This window comes from Petromyzon marinus, chromosome 10 (assembly GCF_048934315.1).
Source record: "Petromyzon marinus isolate PM22_M1 ecotype Great Lakes invasive population chromosome 10, UKy_Petmar_22M1.pri1.0, whole genome shotgun sequence".
Taxonomy (NCBI): domain Eukaryota; kingdom Metazoa; phylum Chordata; class Hyperoartia; order Petromyzontiformes; family Petromyzontidae; genus Petromyzon; species Petromyzon marinus.
In genome coordinates, this window is record NC_133676.1 from 9,792,131 (window position 1) to 9,815,926 (window position 23,796).

Genomic DNA, 23,796 nt, shown 5'->3' on the forward strand with positions numbered 1-23,796 from the left:
GGGTTATTGTTTGACGCTGGTCAGTGCGAGTTCGGCAAAAAATGCGCAGCAATTAGACGTACAAACACCGAACTAGAGAACAGCCGTGGATTTCGCTGCTACGCTGTCCTTGTGTGTCCATCCCTCATTCCCGCAGCGCTCTGGCAGCATGTCTGTGCTGAATAAGTGGACCGCTCATACAAGCACTGCCCAAGCCCCAACCTGCGAAGCTTCCGAGATCTGACGACACATTGGGAGGAGGTGGTGGTGGTGGGGGGGGGTATTCTGAGCGATTTCGTTCCACAGTGGAACGGGGAGGAAAATGTGACGAGTTACAGAAAGATAAGCGTCGCAGCATCAAGACACCCACTTAGTACACATCAATATTGTATTTATGTCAAAATACACCACCATGTATTTTCGTTACTAAAAAATAAAAACATTATTTTACAAACAAGTTCCCCTTTTATATTGGGGGGATTGGGAGCGGTTTAAATTTAATGGGGGAGAGGGGGCGGGGTGGGATTTGGTCTTCCCATTGTTATGACGTTTGTGGTTTTTCCCGGCCTCGTATCACGAGACGAATGACGGATTCGGATCTCTCGCAGAGCGCTGCAGCGGTTCGTGTTGTAGAAGAACGGCAACCCAATATTACAGAGCTACCTCCGCTCACATCCTTTCAAGTGACCTCTGTTCCACACAGCAAGGGGCAACGCTTTACACCGATTTCTTTACGCTTGGAGGTGAAATTTAGCCAAATAAAGTGCAAAACCAAATTTAACGTGATGCTTTTTTTATCAGTCACTGTTCCAGAATCTCACCTTGAGAACCCAGCATACGCCTTTCGATGCACAGGGACGGTTATCACTATGGGGTTCCCTTGGGTAGACTGAAGGGCACTGGAATGGTTGAGATGTAATGTAATGTAAGGTGCTTCGAGATCCGAAGCCATTTAAGCGCGATGTACGTGAAATCAATCCTCCATAAGCAGGTTTCATCGTCACATGCGCCTGCCTGGATTCGAACCCAGGCTCTCAGCGGCGCGGGCTCAGCGCTCCGACCTCTGAGCCGCCCGGCCACCATCCTGCAAATTGATGTCTTAGAGACTGTGACACGCAGCGAATGGGGCAACCCATGCGTCAATGAATGAAGTGGGACACGCACATAAGGAGGGAACGCAATCAATGCAACAATTCACACCTCAATTACATGTGATGCTGCCCGGGTCGTAAAAGCTGTATTTCTCGGAGGGAGGGGGGGTGCGGGTGGGCGTTGTGGTTGAACTTGCACATAAAGATTGTGACCGATGTTGTGTTCCCAAACGCGAGAGTGTCGCTGCAGGGCAAGACTAAATTACACACTGCTCCACTGCGGCCTCCTTGTTTGTGCTCAGAGACGATCTCCAAGTTGCCATTATGTCTCGCCAAGTTATTCCAAGGGTAATTTCAGGTCCCAAGCTTGGAAATAGTACACTGAGAGACAGAACGAGGAACAAATGGATCAGAGCACATACGCTGGGTTAAATTGACCGTTATGCCTGTTAAGACAAGGGGGGGGGGGCAGAGTGCATCACGGCTTGATGGGATTCTAGCCAATGGTTGGGAATACGGTAATGAAGCAGTGGCAGCCAAGCGGAGTAGGCGTGGGGGGGGGACGTGCCTAAGAGGACGTCCACCGAGGAGATGTAGCGATGTAGTCAGCTCGTTTGCAGGTGCGATATCAACTAGTGCGCCGTAGGATCGTGGGGGGGGGGGGGGATGACGGTTAGGAGCGATTGTATGCTTGACATTACACTGAGAGGCGGAGAGAAGAACACGTGGATAAGGCGACACAAATATATATATCAGACGTCGCATTTAGTCTTCATGCAGCAGTGCGGTGACCAAGCCCCTGAAGGAACCCTGGAGAAGCCGATCGTGTTGTGTAGCTGCCCTAAATGAATGAACTCTTTCGTTGGATCCAGCAGGAGCTGCTTGAAGCAGAATCCCGCGTACCATGTTGCCCTTTATTGTGACCTCGCGATACGGGCTCAATCCACCCTCACCCGTGAACTTTCGACTGGACCATCGCTCGCGAGCGGCGTGCGGTGCCGGCTGCATAATGGCACGGCAACGCTCTGTGTTTGTGTGCGGGCCCATTAGGGCGGCGACGATGCATCGATTGTTGTTTAAAGATCAAAATGCATCGGTACATTTGGTATGCGATAGGTTTCACTTGAATCTCGCAGCCACTATAGTTCGCGAGCTACATTCATCACAGTGTTAGAAGACATCTATTCTTGTATCGAAACGCGAGCAATGATTCCCGACAATTCATAAGAATCACACACTAATAATGCACCTTACTCACGTCAGCCACAACCGTACAACCCCTCCGCTATCTCTATGAATTGATTCTAAAAAAAAAACATTAACAGCTCCTTTTCAATCCGCTACTGGAGAAGAAAAGACTACGCCACGCCGTGTCGATCGTGGTGGTTGTTTGACCATACTTCACCACGCTGGTCATTGCAGACTAGTGAATCGATCGAGGTGGGTGGTGGGGTGGCCGGGACAGTGTGTTTAGATATCACTTTGTTTGTTGGCCGGGGTCTGGAATCGACTACAGCTGGCCGGCGGTCATCGCGCGGGGCGCTATCCAACCGCTCCACCATCACCCACCGCGAATATTTACGGGTGAAGTTTAGCGACTGGCCCCTAGTGGCTACTCGTGGCTCATCGGGGATTCCCCAAGCCGTGCAAAACTCAAGAGGCAAGCGGTGTCTCTATGATGACGGTCACGCTGACATAGACTCCTTATTTACAGACAGTCTGAAAACAGGATGGCTTTTCATTATATATGCAATATAACACGCGCTTGTAGGGTATTTTAACTGCGTGTATACCTTTAAAAAAACTCAAATATAATAACAAATTACATGCACAGCAAATTAGACGTATTATAAACGAAATAAAAAAAAAACTTGAATCTGTTAATACGTGAATACCAATGGTTTAATTATAAAGGCAGGAAACCCCCACAAAACTGCTACGCCAGCAGTTTGAATTTCATGAAAACTTTTGTGCATGAAGAATGCAATAACCTTGAAAATGAATTATGAAACAGTTGAACAACAAAGAGCATAAAATGCTATTCTCTAATTAAAAATCACGATGGAACCGGAGAGCAAATCTATTTTTTCTCAGACATAAAACAATTCAATTTCTCATAAATGGAAACAATGCTCGTGTGCATTCTGTATTCATAAATATCATGCTTACTATAATGTAACCCTTCCACGGCATGTATAGCAAGGTTAAGGGGCAGCCCTGCAATTTCTTGCTCATGCCATTGTTGGCGGAAGGGCTACAACACTTGAAGCTAGGGAAAACCGATCTAGAGGGTTGGCACCACAAGTTTTTTTTTTACGATTAAACTAAACCATTTTTTACGTCATTTATTTTACCAGGTAAGGCCCAATGAGCTGTATAGCTCTTTTTCAGAAGCGACCTGGCCACAAATTATAGCCCAATGAAGTGGTTTATCATGTGGACATTTATAGCAGCCAAACACTATAAAAGCATGTTTCTAAATGTGGAGGGAAAAACCGGAGGACTCGGAGAAAAATCGATGCGGCCATGGGAAAACACGCAAACTCTAAATATACAGCAGGCATCAGGGTCGGGATCGAACCCACGACTTCCTACATACCAGACGAGGTATCTATCTACGTGACTTTACCGAAAGAACTAAGAATATTAATTTCTGCAGTCACGAAAGTTTTAAGTCAAAATTCAGACGAGGTAGTTTCCATCTCGGCACCGCGGCACCCACATTTAACGCCACTCCACGCGACCGTCTGATCGACTGACTGTGGTGTTTCCCGTTCTACTGCTGGATTAACAGAGGTGGCGGGGGCGGGGTACAAGAAACGTTCGCCACTGTTTCAACTGCCGCGCCTGGAGGTCGAATCGGCGATATCTGGATTGCAAATCCATTATGCTCACAACTACACCACGGAAGCATCCATCCAGTACATCGACAAGAGTGACTGAGTGGCTGATTACATTTCTACTCAGGTTCTAGAAGGTGTATAAAGCTGAAATTCGGCACAAATATACGACTGTACTGTAGTCAAGTGTATGTCGTTTTTAACTTGAAAAATCCTAAACTTGGAGCTTCCCACACACACAAAAAAACCGTCAGTGGTTGATAGGTTTCACTCATAGGGCAATCTCAGCCTAAAGTTCTACACATGATATAAAATACTGTACATATGAACCAAACAATTAACCTCCCTTGGAGTATGACGCTCAAGCCAATACAAAGCCACATAGCTCGGGTGACTGGTACTCTGTACAATAATAACATACCTCACAGCCCTTTATTAATCCACTGCTGGATGGAAACATCACCACTCTGCATGTGTCGGCCATGGAGGTTGATTGACTATACTTCACCACAACGGTCAATGCTGATTTAGTGAAAGGGGGAGGGCAGAGTCGATTCAAATATCACTCGCCAATGATTTTAGCCCTGGGCAGAAATCAAACTCAGTCCGGCCAGTGATTCCTGGCTGCCATCACTGCGCGCCATGCAACATGCCGCATGTTCGAGGTCACATTGGTTTCACGATGCCATTAAGAACAACGGAAAGGAGCAACAAAGCGCGGCATCGCTAGGAATGCTGATGTCTCTTTGCGAAAGCCGAAACTTCCCAGACTTGGGAGTCGAGCGTCGCGATGAAGCCCCATCGACCTGCGCGTTCACGCACGGCTGCCCCGTGTCGCGCCTGTGCAGAGACATCTCCACGGACCGAGCGCCGAGGCGATGCTGCTCCGACATAAAACCATTGTGATTTATTATTACCCAGGAAGGGCCTCCCGAGTCTCACGACTGGTTATTCTCTTTTTCATGAGGGTCCTGCCAGGTTTTTTTTATGGGCAGGAGCAATGAGTAATTTGCGGCTATTTTTGTTTTCTTCAGACTTTGTTAATTTGGACCGCCTTTTGGCGTCATCTGGTCCAACACAATGTGAGACTAGGCTCTAAGGAAAGCTGTCTCGGGTGCGGACCAATCAATTTCAAGGACAGTGCATACATTATCAGAGTTATGTTTGTTTTACATTCCAACCGCAGGTAGTGGTCAATACAAACATGACTCCTTGTAAAAAAGGTGTCAGTTTTGTTGCCAGATAAAAGGGTAAAAAAACAATTATCATGTTTTGCTACTTATATTCTCAACAAAAAATGTATTATGTTGTGTACAACTCATTCAGCTCATCATAAGGAAGAGCATCAGTTTTGATCAACATTCTGGAACACTCTTACTTGAATGAGTTTGACACGCCACATCCATCTCATGTTTGTTTCCATATGATTGTTTCATAAACCTGTTCACATTATTAGAGTAATATAGACCCGGTAGAGAAATATCAGGTAATTATGAATATGCGCACCTTGTTCCCGAGTGGCAGTGCCTTACGCCGAAAGTCTCTACTCCAAGCCAGCCGAACGACATTTCGGAAAATATCGAGCGAGAAATTAAGCCCTGCATACGCTATTATCATCAGCCATGATCAATCCAAGTGCTGGATTAAGGCCTTTACAAGGCCGACGGTCGTCCTCCCGTGCTTGTCGTCCCAACGAGTGATGACGTGTCCTGCCGCAGCTCATTCACTTTTCCTAACAAGAGCGATGTCGCATGCTTACTCTAACCCTATCCGCCCCATGTACCCACAAAAGCAAAACAACGTGATGTCTCCAATGTGCGTATTAACGTGTCTTTCCTCTCACCCCCAGTGCCATTCCAAGTGTAGCGCTGTAGATGGGCTGCACTTACCTGCAGTGGCAGACAGGGCCCATCAGGGGCGGTACCTCGTACCGGCAGGGGGGCCGCTGCATTCCCCAGCCCAAAAGCAGGAGGGGGCTGTGGGGTGTCCTGGGATCCCCCGGGACCCCGCCCCTCCGTTTGGGAGGTGTATAAAAGCAGGACCTCTCCAGAGGTTCGGGGCCAGTCCAAGAGAGAAGCCAGAAGACCAGCCAGCCTAGGATCCTGGGACCCTTAGCTCCGCTGTCCTTGTAAGGGCCGGGTCCGAGGAAGCCGGTGGTCGAGACCCGTACCTTGGCTGGGTCGGGTCAGGTAGCCTCCCCTAGGTTACTCGTAGCCAGAGGACCTGAGAGCGTAGCCGGTGTTAGGCACGTTGGCCGGAGGCTGTGTTCCTAGGCTGTATATGAGGACTGTTACTGTTGTGCGTTATATATAATAAACACGTGGCCTCTACGAGTGTCTCCAATAACTCACTACACAAGCATGCCCCATCTCCACGCTTCTTTGGGCACTTATCACCTTTCCATCGTTTTTTTTCTGTCAGTGTTCACCCGTCTTGCAGGCAACGCTTTCTTCTTGGACTTTGTGGTTAATACATGCGTGGTATTAACCAGGGCGGTCGCTGGATGTTAACCGTGAACCTTCTTATAAACGCTTTCTTCTTTGACTTTGACCGCATCCTCACCATCCCTCCGTATGCGTCCGCACCGACGTAAATAACAGGCGTGAAAGGCTTCGGGGCTACGTAGTGGGCAGCGGACGTCGGGTACATAGCAATCCATTGTTGTACAGCACTGTACTGCAATCCTATGCTGCCCAGCGTGGTGAAGTATGGTCAAACTCCCCCACCCCCCACCCCACCCCATTGATCGACCGATCTTCATCTAGCAGTGGATCGACAGAAGGTCTGGCCGTAAGTTCATTATTAGAAACGGGTGCTCGTGACGAGCACGACGATGATGATTGATTGATGGACGGATGACAGTGATGATGATGTGGAGCGGGGGAGGAGGCCGGGGCCTTGACGTCCCCGAACGATGACGTCACAGTGTGGAAACCCCCCGCGTGTTGCCGGCTTGTAACCACGGCAAAATAAGTTAGGTGGTCCAGTCACACACACACACGACGACGACACGACACACACAGGGCACAACACGACACACACAGGGCACAGCAAGCATCGCCCAAGGCCCGTGGCACACGCCGGAGACGAGACTAAAAGCGCGTTTGCGCATAATAAGGGCGTAGAGTGGCCAACGATCGGACGGGTTTTAATTTAGCCAACCGCCCGGGGAGAGGTGGATCGGTCAGAAACTCCCCCCCCCCAAGAAAAAAAATAAACCAAGCCACGTTAAGAAAGAACGAAGTGGAGGTGAGTGACCAAACAGGTCAGGGGTTAACACTCACCCACCGGTCTCTTGACACACACACACGTACGTACGTACCCGAGCACGCCGACATTCAACCACCCCCCCATATGCACTGTTCGACGTTCTACAGATCGAACCTTCTTCTGTTGACGGAGACCCCACCAGCCAAGGGACCGCGATACACGGAGCGACCACGGGCTGCACACATGATTTTTCGTATTAACGGCATCATATTACCCGACACACACCACACTGCGGTTTACATTGTGTGGTGTGGTGTCTGTGCGTGTCACCCCCACAATTCCCAATTGGTGATGGGCCAGTGTGGAGAGAGTGGAGAGTTTCCCATACCTTGGCAGTGTGCTCATGACCGCCTCCGGTTTAACAGCAGAGTTCTCACTCCGAATCAGTCGAGCGGCATTGTCCTTTCATCGGTTGCGTAACGCTGTGTGGAAGCTACCTGGTCTCTCGCTCCGCACGAAGCTTCAGGTCTTCTCGGCCACGGTCATTCCCTCCCTTCTCTACGCTTGAAAAACGTGGACCCTCCTAATGGAACATCTTCGCCGGTTAGAAACATTTAGGCTGGCCTGCCTACGATCCATCCTGGGTTTAACCAGGCTGGATTGTGTGAGGAGCTCCGAAATCCTTGAAATATCTGGACAAAGTCCCATCGGTGAGCTCCTCCGGCAGGCAAGGCTGCGTTGGCTGGGTCACGTAGCCCGCATGCCCAGCCACCGCATGCCGAAACAGCTTTTGTTCGGCCGGATCGAGGGGCTAAACGGGCGCGGCACGGGCTAGGGAAGAGATGGAGTGACGTGGTGCAGGAGGACGTGGAGCTGAGTGGACTTGCCGATGACTGGTACCAGCGGTGTCAAGATCGGCCTCTGTGGAGGAGGCTCGTGAAGGACGCTACTGGGCAGTTGGAGGCAGTCGCCCTCCAACAACAACGGGGGGCGGAGGAGCGACGCTCACAATAACGAACGGATCGCCGGGTGGCTAAAGCACTGCAAGTTGGCACAGTCGGGGGCACAGGTGGTGCATCGGCCACTCATCTCGGTCAGTCGACCTGTGGAACCTGCTGGGTCTGCCCGTGACATCGTGCCAGCGGGCGAAACATCGGCTCTGGGGAGACATAGGCGGTCGGGCGCGGTTTGCTGGCCACGCCGCCCCCCTTCGTGTGCCGTTACCGGCCTTCGTCGGCGCTGCTCGCTCACAGCACTTGTCCCCAACAAGTCTGTCAGTGGGAATGTGTGCGACTGTACAGGAAGGCAACTTGATCATCGTCGACGCATTCGCTCCACTAACTGCGCGATAAATACTGTGAAGTACGTACAGGATGGTCCAGATATATGGTGACCCCCCCCCCCATACATTGACCGCCTAACATTGTTTTTGTTTACCCCTTTCCTTTGCATATCAATTTCTGTTTTAAATCAACCTTACTTTAAAGTGTACCTATTAAGTTTTTAGAGACTTAAATGGGGGGGTCAACAAAGGCGTGCGGACCCAGACCCTGCAGCTTGCGATCGCTTTGTTGTAAGTCACGTGAGAGAGAGAGAGAGTGCGTGTGCGTGTGCACTGCGTGACGCGCGTGTTTTATATGGGAGCGGTGGCGCAGTGGTTAGCGCGCTCACTTCGCAATTGAACCACCACTGACTGGGCCACCTAATTTCGGATAGCAATGAATGGGCGGAGTGATGATTATTGGTCTGCAATAGTCCTCGGGGAACAAGCCCCCGAACCCATCGCGCTTCACCAACTCTTATTGACCAACATGGGGAAGTATGGTCAAACTACTCCCAGAGGTATTCATCCAGCAGTGGATTAGTAAAGGGGTATACAGTACATTATTACTGTATTATTGTGTGGGAGTATACTGAACCTCGTGATGGATATACTGCATTGGCGTTACAAACTGAATGTCATGATTATTAAATGTAATGTCAATCAACGCAGTAAAGTAACTCCAATACCAACGGTCAGGTAATTTAACACGCATTAACTTATGAACATACGCCGCAAGGTAGAGGCATCATGTTAACTATTAAGAAAGGTAAGTGGGCTTGGGCAGGGCAGGTCGCGAGAAGGAAAGGATTGATGGCCTGTGGTCGAGACTGGTGATGGACTGGCAGCCAAGGGAGAGGACACGCGCCCGGTAGCTCACCCATTGAGTGCTCTCGGGCAACAACCCTTATAGTAACTATAAGGGTTGGTGCATCTCAGGACCACGAGAGATTACGACGGCCTTGAGGGTTTTCACCTGGTTGAACCAACAAAAAAACCTTGAGAGGCCTTAAACCAGCAGTGAATAGATTATGGCTGATGATGACACGATACGATGGGTAGAGTATAGGGGAGTTGGAGCGATTCGATCAGCTGCTGTGTTGCAAGGTGCGTGGTGGATTGTTGCATTGTATGGCCGTGCGATGTGGTGACGGCTTTGGGAGGCATTCGTCCAGCAGTGGAATGATCACGACTTATCATTTGTTTAAACATATATGACGGGTTGATGGTACGAGGGAAACGCTCTCATACTTGAAGATATTCTCCAACTGCACTTGAAAATAACACGAGTGCACCAGCCGACGTCCCGTCAATAGTTAACTCCATTTCTGAACTTTGTTTTGTTAGTTTTGGCTATTTTCAATTGGTGACCCAGCTCACCCTCGCGATTGAGACTATACCGGTCTCTTGGGTTATCGCCTGGTTAAGCAAAATCAACTTGAATGTATAAACAGGCAAACCGGTTTTGATTTGTATGAGCACTCTGAAACAATTGCCCGCAGGATTTTATTTTGGTGCTTGTGTTTACTTGTGGGGAGCGGTGGTGTAGCGGTTAGCGCTACGCTGCGCTGCGAACTCGGCGACCCGAGTTCGATTCCCACTCACGGCCAACACCAAGTGACGATTATCTGAACCGGTCCTGGGCCTCTCTTAGGTCGACTCAGCCTCAAATTAATACTTGGTGCGGTTTCTGAACATCGCCACTAGGGAGACAAAGGCGGCCGGGCGTGGTGCTCGCTACTCACCTCGTGTTCCGTGCCTGCCTTCATAGGTGCTCGCTATTAGCACTTGCCCCAACAGTCTGTTAAGGCTATGCGGGGGGTCTTTGTCTTTGTTTTGTATCCGTACTAGAACGCATATACGCCATATCCTGAGAGGGAGTCGTCCCGTGTCCAATTATGTGTTTCACTTCACTATACGACTTTGTAGTCAGCCAGATCAAAGTTATTTTGAGCCACCGTAGAATGCGGCACAGTGGTTATCTCGCTGCGTTACGAACCCGCTGCTTGAGTTCAATTCCTGGCCACGGCTCTCGCCGCTGGCAAGTGACACCCCCACGTTCCTCAGCCTCCTCCAACCCGCACTGACCCGCGTGATGAAGTATGGTCAAAGAACACCCATGAACGATATGGCATGGATGGGCGGGGGGGGGGCTTTATTCATCATGGATTAGGAATGTGGCTGTAAATTGTTATTACTCCGCCACTCTTGGTCCAATTATTTGGCTCAACTATCTCACTGTAAAATGATAGTTGCTCTAAATCAGTGGTTCTTAATGTTTACTGCAGCCTTGCAGCCCTTTGGTTCTCAATCGTAAAAAAATATATAATGTTAATAAATACATAGGATTTCTGAAACAAAGTAGTTGGTCTCACGTGGCCGTGCTTAATTTGTGTTTCGATGATTTCCCTTCTAAAAAAATATATGGCCAGGAGATCCGTGCACCCCCACCCACTTTGTCTACATCAACATCAGCCGTACGAGGAAGAGTTTTCTTCTCATTATAACAGCCGGCAATGCCGCTGTGGAGACGAACGCCCTTGCAAATAATTTCCGTGTGGCGTACGCATTTGCGGCTGCGTCTGAATCGGTCGTTCCTGGCAGTGAAGCGGTTCCGCGTTTCCCCACGTAACTTTACAGCTGTGTCGTCAGCAGTTTAAAAGTTTCTAGATTTGAAGTTTTCGTGACTGCAAGGATCCATACTCTTTGGTTCTATTCGGTAAAGTCACGTAGGTAAAAAATAAAACAACAAAAATCACGACGTTTCGGCCACAACACAAGCGGCCTTCATCAGGTGAAGGGACCAAACTGTGTCGAGGACAGCGCTGAGCTCAGTTTAAAAGTTGTTCGCCCACATACCGAACTTCCTATAGATTGCCCCCTGTTTACATAGCACTCGCATGCGTTCTTGTCGGTACTCGTGTGTGTATAATATGCTAACACAATAACGTCGAAAATAAACCGTAGGTTTTTTTCATTGAATATCCGTGTTTTGCGTTACTTTGTGGGGGGTGATGTAGTAGCAGTGGTACGAACCCAGCCACCCCAGTTCGATTCCCGCTCAGCCTTAACTGAATACACGGTGCCTTGTGTAAGCACCAGCACTGGGGAGACAAAGGCGGCCGGGCGTGGTTGCTGACCACCGACTCCGTCGTGTGCCGTTCCAGCCTTAACAGATGCTCCACTAATAGCACTTGTTCTAATCGTTTGTTCAAGGCTACACGGGGGATATTTATATATTGTGGGGTACAGTACATATACTTTCTATCATGACGCATTCACAGCGGTATGTGGAGCGGAGCGGTCGCGCAGTGGGTTCGGCACTGCGCTATAAATACGGCGAGAAGAGCTTAAAACCCACGGCTCACATCAGTGGGGAGTGATAACCAAACCGGTTCTGGGTCCCACGCTTTTCAGCAACCCCCACTGACTAACTTAAAGTATGGACACACATCCCCAAGACCGCCAGGATCGGGAGATCAAGAACTGATTTGTGTGTTTAGTTTGTTGTCCTTCCCCCGCACCTCCGATGGGCATGGTTGGCTGAGTATGGTACGAAAGAAGTTCAACATACATATACTGTATCTTCATCCAGCATTGGATTGACAAAGTGGCGTAGATATCTACGTGACTTTACCGAATAAAACCAAAGAGTATGAATCCTTGCAGTCACGAAAGCTTCAAATCTAGAATTGGCTATAAGTTATAACGTAATCTGAGTTTTTCCTTTAGTGGAGATACATGTATTTGAAGAATTGTCACAGGCAGTATTAAAATGTACCTGTAATAGTGTGTTAGTGGTTTATTGACACGGTATTCTGGGATTGCCTTGTATGTTTTGCTACCGAAGAGACCGATATAGATACCATTTAATTGTGTATGTTATGTCCAACAAAACTCTGATAATTACAAATATTGTATTCTTAGTTTTTTCGGTAAAGTCACGTTGAAGAGAAACAACAAAATAACAAAATATATATAAAACAATATATATATTTTGTTATTTTGTTGTTTCTCTTCAACGTGACTTTACCGAAAAAACTAAGAATATGAATTACTGCAGTCACGAAAGCTTTAAATCAAAATTTACAAATATTGTGTTGACTGTCAGGCAATGAACATAGAGTAGGGGCAGGTGTATCTCCGATGAGCATGGTTGGCAATGTACGGTGCAAAAGAAGTTCAACATACATATGTATTGACCTTCGCAAAAACTGGATTGAAAAATTACATTGTAAAAACTGACGCGGTACTCATACAGCAGTTGGTGCTACCCCCCAGTGTGCATTAGAAGGTCACTTAAAGGCATCCTAAAGAAGTAGTTCTGTGATATCCGCTTCCATTGCAAACCATTTTTATGCACGTGTAGTGTAATAGCGCCGGCTGGTGGACAGCAGCGGCAACTGTGGTGGACAGACAGCACACACGCCGGTGACGGTGTGCACGGTGTGTGTTGGCAGAGAGGAGGAACTGGGACAAAAGTCACGGAGGACCCTATCGGGAGGCCCCTGGAACCTGCTAGCGGGTTCGAGAAGGGAGGCGCCGTCAGGGCGGAGCCAGGCCGTGCTGGGAGCATGAAAGGAGCCGAGAGCGGGGGGCTCAGGGCTGCCGGTTCTGGGAGTGGACTCGTCTCGTCGTCGCTAACGTCTCCGTTAGATATTGCGCTATGAAAGATAGTAGTTGGCTATCTCAGTGTTAGACGGCTAGTGTTGTGTGCAGGCAAGGATAAGCTACTGTGGAGAGTGTGTGGACGAGACCGTGAAAGTTATTAAAGAAGGTGCCTCATATAAACTTTGTCTCTGAATCGTTGACACTACGCATGCATTTATTTAGATGCACTGTACCAGGGGCGACCTGACCAAACATGATAGCTCATCGAAGTGACATACGTGTGAATGTTTAGTCACAGCCAAATATTCTGAGAATGTTTTCTACTGGTAGGAACCTCCTGGTTACACCACCAGCCCACAGGGGATTATTGTGTCCGTCCGTCGTACATCCAAAAATGGGAGGGGTGGGGCTGGGTGGAGAGGGGAGGGTGGGGAGGGGCTGGGTGGGAAGGGAGGGGCTGGGTGGAGAGGGGAGGGGCTGGGTGGGGTGGGAGGGGCTGGGTGGGGAGGGGAGGGTGGGGAGGGGCTGGGTGAGGAGGGTGGGGAGGAGCTGGGTGGGGAGGGTGGGGCTGGGTGAAGAGGGGCTGGTCACCCCGTGGTGCCCTTATAAAACTCAACGTTTAACCTACTCACGCCGGCTTGTGCCCGCCCTCACAGTCGGACATATTTGCCATTGACCGAGCAACCCAACGTTCCTACCAGCTCCCTCCGCAGGAATGTGTTCAATGTGGAGGGCAAAACGGAGGGCCTGGAGAAAAATCCACGTGACCGCCACAGGGAGAGAAAACACGCAAACTCCAAATATATAGGCATCGTCAGGGTCGGAGATCGAACCCACGACTTTTTGCGTACCAGGTGAGGGAGATAACATCTCGCTGTTTAGGGCACAAGTTCCTTGCCTGTGTATTTCCATAATCACAGAGTGTTCCATTGTGTTTAGCAGGTCTACAGAGATGGATGACGTATTGCTTCAGGACCTTGTGGTAACCATGCATGAGGAGGCGTTGCTCCTCAAGTTTGGCATACGTTCATTCACTTCGATCGCAGTGGATGGTAAGCTGCATGTGCAATGTCTGCATATAAATTACATTAGACTAAATTGTGTTTGCCTCTAGTTTGTTGTGATAAGCTGTAAATGTATACACGATGCATATAAAAAAACAATTTTCTAAAACCCAGTTAATAATTGGTATGTAATGATTCATTCCACCCCGGCCATCAATTCAATGCATTATTATAATTTTGAGTCACAAGTTATAATTCTTTTGGTAATTTTTTTAATCACCTTTGTTCATATTATTTTATATTTTCTGATTCCTTTCTGCAGTGTATAGTTCACTCAATTGTCATGAATGTAACATTAGCATATGCTCTGCATATAATATGCGCGCACATAAAATAGATCAATTCTCACGCATGGCTCGACGGATGTGTCACGAGCCTAAAAATCGATGTTAATGGATGCATCACTCGAGGAGCAGCCGCGGGTGGGAAGGTTAGCACATCGGGCTCGCCACCCAGAGGGCGCCGGTTCGATTCGATCTCCCCGTGCTGCAGTTCAGAACCAGAATATTTATACTGGAGGAATCCGATGAGCTATAAAGCAATTTTTGCACAGATGTCCAGTCGGGGCGGTTGAGAACGTTTCAACAACAACAAAAAATGCCAAAAAAAACCATGATGGTTAGTGCAAAGTATAGGAAATCACAAAAAATGTGCATTTTTTTTTATTTTACAAGGTGAAGCCCACTGAGCTGTGAGCTTCTTTTTCAGAAGCGACCGGGCCACAAATGATTGATCATCGAAGTGGCGTATCATGTGGAAATGTATATCATCCAAATGATGAAAATAATCTAAACGCATGTTTTCTTAATGTATTGAAACAAATGGGGAATGTTTATTAAATCCCCCCCCACCCCCCCACCATGTCTCTCCACCAAGCAGTATAGATTTGCACTATAGTTTTGCCAATCGGAAGCTTGCGTGTGCTCTTGAGCATGAAAGAGCAAACTAAATCCCCTCTGGAGCTCACTCTGCCGGCTGTCGGCGTGAGCGAGCAATTGCAGGGCCGCACCTTTGCCACCTTTACCCATCACCGATTCACGCTTTTGAAAAGTCAAACAAATCCCATCAAATCTTTCTCCAACCCACTAGAAAATTCACGCGACGCACCAAGCGAGGGTGAAAATGCCAGCTCAGCACCGCGTGCTCGTAACAGCAGCTCTGCGAGTGAGGATGCGCCGTCAGAACGGTGACAGCTCCAGTTACGGAGCGAAAGAGCGAGCGCGCACTCCATCTCGTCCAGCGACTCCAGCAACCAGGACGATGAGATGGAGATCGACGAATACCAACTGGAGGTGGCCGAACAGGGGCTGCAGGGAAAGAATGGCATCAACTGCCTGCCAATGGGCTCGGGGAAGACTCGCGTGGCTGTCAACATCATCAAGAATCACCTGGAAAAAAATGGCCCGCGAGGCAAGGTCACCTTTTTGGTGAATAAGGTGAGATGTAAACCTTGGAGAGAGAGAGGGGGGCCCTCCCACGCAATGAACTTTGTTTCACGCTGCTGCTCTGTAAATACAGTTGATCGTCGATTATCCGGAGCGCGATTACGTGGCTTCCAACATTAACCGGCGGTCCCTGGAGTGATCCGGCGGAACCGTCAAAACCGCTCCAAAGGCTCTACTAGTACGGCGATTGTCAAACACATGCTGTCGAAACAAGAGCGTACTACTTACATCGCCCCATGCAGAGTCTTCGGAATTGGAGTCGTAAGTAGGGTACATTAAATATGGTCACTTTTAACAGTAGGATATTTTTTTCGTCTATTTGTATGTTTATACCAATTTCATATAGTAAACAAATTGAAAACACTAAAAACATACACAACATCTCAAAACATAATGCTATGCAAGAATGTGCAAAAATAACCTAATTATTATCTGGCGTTTTTGAAAATCCAGTGGCCCCTTCCCCCCGTGAAGCCGCCGGATAATCGATGATCTACTGCATCCACCTCGCACCTACATGCAAGCTGAATTCATCACTCCGTCTACACACGCACAGCGCTTGCCACAAATGAACCACAACACCTCGCTGATCTTGTCAAGGAGCACAAACCATCACACGAACTCCGGTCCTCCTCGAAGCCCCTTTTGGCTCGCCTTCGAACAAAGAAGGCCACCGCATCGTGCACTTTCAGGTGCGCTTCTGCAGCCGTCTTGAACACTCTTCCGATATTAGAAAGCTACTGGAGCTATAGTGCTTTTTAATCTAGATTGAAATCGAATTTAATTAGAACTGATTTTTTTGTGTTTCGTTTGTTGTCCTTCCCACGCACCTCCGATTAGCACGGTTGGCTACGTACGGTGCGAAAGAAGTTCAACATACACACACACTGGACGTCCTATCGGACCTGTTTCCGTCCTTTGCTTGCTACCTCATCAATAGCCTCGACTCCACCGGCCATCATCCCTTCCAACACTGTGTCCTTCCAAAACCCCATGCACTTCCCTTCACAGTAAACACGGTGTACCCACGTGCTCCCCTCCGTGTCTCTCGGGCTAAATCCAGTCGTGCATCTCTCCAAGCTTCTTTGCGCACCTTTAAGCCTTTCGTTCTATTTCTCTGTCGGTGTCAGCACTCTCTGATCCACACATCATGGCAGGTAATGTGCAGCAGTGCGTTCGACATCGTCACGTCTCGCGAGCTAAGCAGGTTGGAACCTGGATAGTGCTTGGATGGGTGGACCGCCATGCATCCAGAATTATAGGTTGTGGGGCTACTGAGTGGGCACCAGAGGGCAGTTGCAGCTAAATCCATTGTTGCACCATATGTCTAGGCTCCCACATCTTTGCTCCCCACCTTCCCCAAGAAGCACGATTGCTCATAGCTGATGATCACTCAAGGCGCTTGACATAGCCTACACAATGGCGACACAATAGAATGATTTAGATGGCAGGGGCGTACAAGTGTTGAGGAATGAGTTGACAGCGGTAGAGGGGTATGTATGTCGAACTTCTTTCGCTCTACATTTCAATTTAAAGCTTTCGTGACTGCAGGGATTCATATTCTTGGTTCTTTCGGTAAAGTCACGTAGAAGGGAAATAATACAATAATATTTCATTATATTACGTTATATTATGTTTTATTTTTTATCATTCTTTCGCACTGTACGCAGCCAACCACGCTAATCGGAGGTGCGGGAAATATTTAGGAATCACGAAAGGGGAGGATCGAGAAACAAGAAGGGGGGCGAGGGGAGGAAAGAGAGTGGGCAATAGATGATGTGATGTGGATGCTTTTCCAGGTTCTGCTTGTGGAGCAGCACCTGGACAAGGAAATCAGGAGATGGCTGAAGGGAAAGTACACAGTGTAGGGTGTGAGCGGAGGTACTTGGCTGCAGCAGCCCTTCTCGCTCATGGTCAGGGACAACGACATCACCATATGCACGGCACAGATGCTGCACAAGGCTTTGGTCGGGGACAAAGATGATGAGGACGACAACGTGGAGGAGCGAGAAAGCCCTGAACATCGGTTCTAACATTACTCGCCACTGATGTTCCCCATGGCCGAGAATCGAACTCGGGTCACCGGGTTCATCGCACAATGGGCAAACCACTGCGCCACTGCTCCACCCCAAATGAAATGAAAATGCCGTCACTATATTGATGGCAAAATGAAATTGTATTTACTTGTCTATTGGAAAGGTCTGCGCCAATTTAGATGCCTGGGCAATTGAAACTACCAAAGTCAACAAACTGGCACTGGAAAAAAGGACAATGGAGGTGGCTGATAAGATAAAAGAGGAGAGAGAATAAAAACCGTAAAAGGCAAAGAAAACATGGGCAGAGTAGAGAGAAAAATCTACATTTTTAATTAATAATATTTTTTCGTTAAAACGGGCGCGTTTTCGAGATATATATGCATGTACGACAATGAAACGTGCCGTTTGAATTATTCACGCGTGGACCAGAGCAGGAATCCCATTTATTATTGAGTCGAGCGCTGTTTCATATTCACCGGGCCCTTAGTGAACAAGCCTGAGGCACCCATTTGGAACTTTACACTGAGTGTTATTCAATTCTAGCATCGAGTGATGCCACATAGCAGTGCCAAGAGACCACTATCTGCCCTGTTTATTCCTCGGCCCCGGTGTTATTAATTTGGCGCAGGTGAAAAGATTAGTTTTACTTTCGGCCTTGTATTATTTCAATTTATTTCATCTGGCGTGAGGGATTAAAAAAAACAGAGAGAAAATAGCGACGCTGCCAGACTTGGACACTGAAACGCATCTTGGGGTCGGGGGGGGGGGTGTTTCACGGGCATTTGCGACCCCCCCCCCCCGACTCTGCCCCTGAGATACATAATATACGTTAGGAAACCATATATCTGACTGTGTTGTCATTGGCCTTGGTCGTGACCGAAGACGACGCCGCTGAGGGCATCGTGTCTTCCGTCTGTGTGCGAATGTGGCCACGAAGCCCAGCGCGCGAGTCGAAGTTCTTCCCACAAGCTGAAGAAAGGTTGCCAGTCGAGACTCCGGTTGTTGACGTGGCACTCTCGGCAGGAAAACAACGCTCAGGCCCTGCCCGTATTTTGAGCTGGGCACACCAGCCCACTGCCCGGAGGCATGCCTCCCTCTTCGTTAAACCGTCGGTCGTCGCTGCTCCCTTTGCGTTGTGTGCTTCCGCCCACCTCGCGGCGGCGGGATTTTTTTTGCGGCGGGACCCATTCGGCGACAAGATTGAGGAAATTATGATTCGGACACAAAGCAATTGCGGCATCGATTTTTTTTTTTTTGGGACGCGTTCGGCACTCAGCGGTGCGAGCAACGCGCGGTTGAAATGGAGAAAAGAGGCGACGCACTGCTGTGCGCGCGCTGCACGCCCCGGGAATTTTACCAACAACGAGCAAACAACTTGCATTCACCTATTGATTACCATGATCACCATCATCATTATCAGCCATGGTCAATCCACTGCTGGATAAATCCCTCACCCCAAGCCACCACCATCTCCCACGGTCCAGCGATGTGACACTCGACCCAGCACCTGCACACGAGCTCAAAAGCGCATCTATCTGGGATGCGTTCCTTTTCCTTGGCTGCCACTCTTTCATTTTTTTTTTACCATCGATCATTAATTCTTTACATTCCACTTACTTTTTTCCAGTTTGAATACTGTCTCAAACCTCCGTGGGGTTTTCTAATCCTTGTGTTCCCATTTTCATCCATTAACTGCAATTCACGCATCTCTCAGTGCTTAATTGCGCACTTTTTACAGTTTTTGATAAATGTTTACACGGTAAACTTGTAAGCTTTGTCTGAGCAGTGTAATAATATCACTGCACCCAATTGAAAAATAACGCTTACCCTGTGTCGCATGAAGGTGTGGAGGAGAAAAATAGGCACCTGCAAATTGGCACTGTGTATCTGCGCAAGTGCAACGATGCCTTGATGATCAGCGAAGCCGTCCGGACGATAGATGCCTACAGGGATCTGGAGCAGTTTCCAATTTAACGGAGCCCAAAAAAGAATCAGGATGAGACTGACCAATGTCTGTCCAGAATCTTTGAAGGTTTGGTAAAATGGAACGTACAATTTTCACTCTACATTTACATGACTTGCACGTGTTTTCAGGTTTGTTTTACAAGGTTTTCCCGCATGAGTGACCTTTAGATAAGATCGTGTCGGTTTAATATCAATGTTTTACTATAGCCCTCCACCACCCGACAGAGCCGATCATATCAAGTTTCTACGCCGTGGGAAAGTATGCCAATTGGTTTGGTTTATTAGCATCTAGTCCAATTAACTAAAAACATTAATAATCCATCAAGGGACATATTTGCCTCGTGTTACATTATAAATATTATTCTTAGCTTCTTAGCAATGACCAGGAAAAATATCTAAAATGGTAAGAGTGATGACCTAGTGGCTCAGCAGTCGGAGCAGAGCCAAAACAACAATAATAAACACAATTTATAACCCGCACATATTTTACGTATCAGACGCATAGTTCCATCAAGAACCCAGAGGAAGTTTCGATTTAGCATATTTCGGTTCCTGAGGTCCTAGCTTTGCATAATAATATAAATTATTTGTTTGTCTGCGATGTGGCACACATCTTTCAAACAGAGCGGGTGGGAAAGTGCAGCACCCCTCTTCTGGATAAGAGGTCACTGGAACAAATCTCAAAATTAGTTCTTTGATATCTCCTTCCATGGACCATATTCTAACACGGGGTGATAAATTGCTCTGTGAGCTATCCGAACGGTTTAGTCTCACGATATCATTCCGACAGCATAATTTCAATGAAATTGCCGATGAGACGAAAAAAGTTACATTATTATTTAAAACCAATGGTGCGTATTTATTTTTCAGAACACAAGGCGGATCTGCATGCCCATGCAATCGACCCTCGGTTTGAGAATCCCAAGCTAGAGAAACTGCAGACTGCACTGGTCCGCAAGTTCATCGAAAATCCAAATTAAATCTTGATTTGAAGCTTTCGTGACTGCAAATTCGCGCGGGATCATATTCACGCGCTTGCGCTCCAATGTCCACGCGCTCACAGGCTGGGTCAACAAAAACGAGCTCTTGCAATGTGTTGGACTGAAAGCCAGGGCCATCACAGGCACAAGCAACCAGGCGGGGCACATGACACAGGTGACCACCTTTGCACGTCTTCTGATCACACTCGTTTCCAGCATTTATTATTCCCGTCAGAGTCGTGGTTTGGCCAACTGTTTCAGGAGTGTCGAGCTGTCCTCCAGCTCTGCACAGATGGATTCAGCCTATAGGCCCAATCCAATGAGTGGACCAAATCTAATTGCAACCATTACTGTGCTGCCATCTCCTGGCACCTTAGAGCCATTCCAGCAACATTAAGTATTGATGTGTCACCTATCCAAACACTTATCCAGGCTCAAGCCTGCTCAGCTTCTGAGATCAAGCACATTCAGGGTGCTTTTTTTTCAATTTCCAAACCCATTGGGCTGCAAGGTTGTGCACAGATCACATCACAGCAAATGGGTTTTTGAATTAACCTGTGCCGACTTTGGAGCATTATCCCCTTGTGCCCATGGGCTCTCTCCTGGTAATTGTGTGCTCCTGTATACAAAACACTCCAAACTCAATTGGTAAAACTTCCCAATTCATGACCATCCTGAAAAAGACTTGCGATACAGTGGGGCCTTTGAGGATAACTACATTGCATTATTATTACTTGTGGAGTGTGCCTCATATTAAAAAAAATCAAAGTGAAATACCCACTCTCATCTTTCTCCCCCATCTCCCCTTTTATTTTTTGTTTGAAGTACCCACGAACCGAGATGCTGTTGTAATTTCCTCGTGCTCATTGTTACATGTTTAATGGCTATCGTTGACAAACGAAATAAAACATAACCCGTGACGTGGTTGCTGAGGCAGGTCTTGCTGTCGCATCAAATCTTCACGGTCAAGAAAATATTGTAATCTATTCACTGCGCCACCAGCGCTGAGTTGTAACCAATAGTTGCTCATGGTTTTTTTGTGTTTGTCTGTTTTGTTTCTGCTTGGCTTCCAGGATGAGCAAAGAAAGGTTATCAACAACTTTAGTAAGGGGAGCATCAACCTCCTTATTTCCACCACCGTGGCTTGAGGAGGGCCTGGACATCAAATTATGTAACCTTGTAATTCGCCATGACCTGGTTACCACCGAGATCGCCATGCTGCAGGTGAAATAACTTTTTGTTCCCTGCGTCCTCCTCACTCAAAGCCACTCCTTAGTCTTGGTTGTGGCCATGCAACGAGAAAATTATGAAACGGCGTAATGTAGGCTCACGCTTCATCCTGCAGTTCCAAACGAAGCGAGAGTGGCTTGGGAGACTGTTACACAGTGTCTTGGTGATCAGCACGCTCGCCAGCAAACTGGGCCTGTTTTGCCCAACCCTAGCTGCCGCCCGGTAATTTCCCTTTAGGAATTGGCAAAGTCTGCTGCTCTTTTGTGCAACATTGATATTACATATCGAGTGCCATATACTGTTGCGAAAGGTTATTGTCGGCTGTGCCGCGTAACTCTCCGATTTGTTTTCGGGTCGTACCGCGTGTTGTTCAGCACGATGTCCGACGTTTCGCTCCACATGCCGGGAGCATTTCATCATGCCGAACAGCCGCAGCACAACCCAAAAACACATCGTAGAGTTATCCAGTGGTATATTCTCCAACTTCACACTATTTTTTTTATTTACCCACAGTTTTGTCCCTGCATAGATAAAAGTTGGAAAAGAGATCGTGAATTTCATTTCCTGGCTCAGTGAAGGACAATTAACTGAATGTGTTGTACAATAGCATTGCCGCAACAATTTGGAATTACGTAGCGTCTAAATGTGATCACATCCTGAGATGCTGTACGGAATAGTGGGTGTATTATTTTACGTTTTATATAAATAGGCGGTTTGTTAAAGGCAGAGGAATAAAGGAGAGTGTTGAGTCTGAATCTGAACGGGGGTAGGGAGTCAACAGCATAGATGGCAGGGTGAAGAGACTTCCAGACCGGCAGGGGAGAATGAGCGACCTCCTAACGAGCGTAGGATGTACGGAGGCTCTGCTAGAAAGCCTCGGTTGCTGGAGCAAAGTGTGCATGGTGGAGAGTAGAGTGAAATCACAGGGGAGAGGTATGTCTGTTGAACTTCTTTCGCACGATACGTAGCCAACCGTTGCCACCTGCATTCATTCATCACGCACAGTCAGCAAAGGACCTTTGCGCCAAACGTGTGACCTCTTGCGACAGCATACGCATAAACTTCTGCTGCCATACACCGGCGTCTTCACTGATTTGTTCGATCCACGGATCACGGAGTGGGGGCAGGGTGGGGGCGACCACGGTGGCGGCGCCATTCCTTTGAGGCTCCGAGTCCACTTGGAACGTCGACCGCCAACTGAAGTGCGCAATTTGCAGGAGGTGCGGGTAGGCAGAGGCGTGTGCATCGAGGCGTCGTGCCGATGGTGACTGCGATGTTAGAACCGGGATTGGATTGGGTGCCAAGCTTGCGCTCAAACTCTTCCCAGGCAAAGGGGCGGGCGTGAGCAGAGGACAGCACCCACGTGTCTCTGACCGGGACGGAAGATGTTGGAGCGCGAGGAGACAAACGAGCATCGCATCGAGCTGATGAAAAGAGCCATCGACGAAATTCTAAAAATGACGAAGGAAGATGACCTCATGGAGGTCAGCGCCATGCCCCGCCGCCGCAAGCATACAGACGTGAACACATCATTTCCCAATGCTAAATAAATGTATAACTTCAATTAGTAAGCGGTTAAAGGTGCAGACTCTGCAATCGCTTGCCCACGCTACTTCTGCCAGAAGGGTCTTCACTAGAGGGCGCCCTAGAGAGCCCCTCTCCAGTGTATTTTGCCAACTTAACCGTGCCGGCCAGACATCTGATGGAGGATAGTTGAGCTCCATAGGATAATGCACAGGTGTGACTTGCCACTAAATGTCACTTACACCAGGTGCTTTTAATTTTCAGGCTCTGGATGAGTGCTGCGTTGAGTGGACCCTGACACAAATTTTACCTCAAGGCCCTTTCATAAGCAAGTGCCCAGTGTTCTATCACAGTGTTTCTCAACTCCAGTCCTTGTGACCCTCCACCACCACCAAGACCCCATGGTACAGCTGTCTTTGATTATATACGAACCATTGGGGGCATCCCAGGTGAGGTGGCTTCACTTGCATATGAAGAGATAAGATTGGCAATCACGAGGA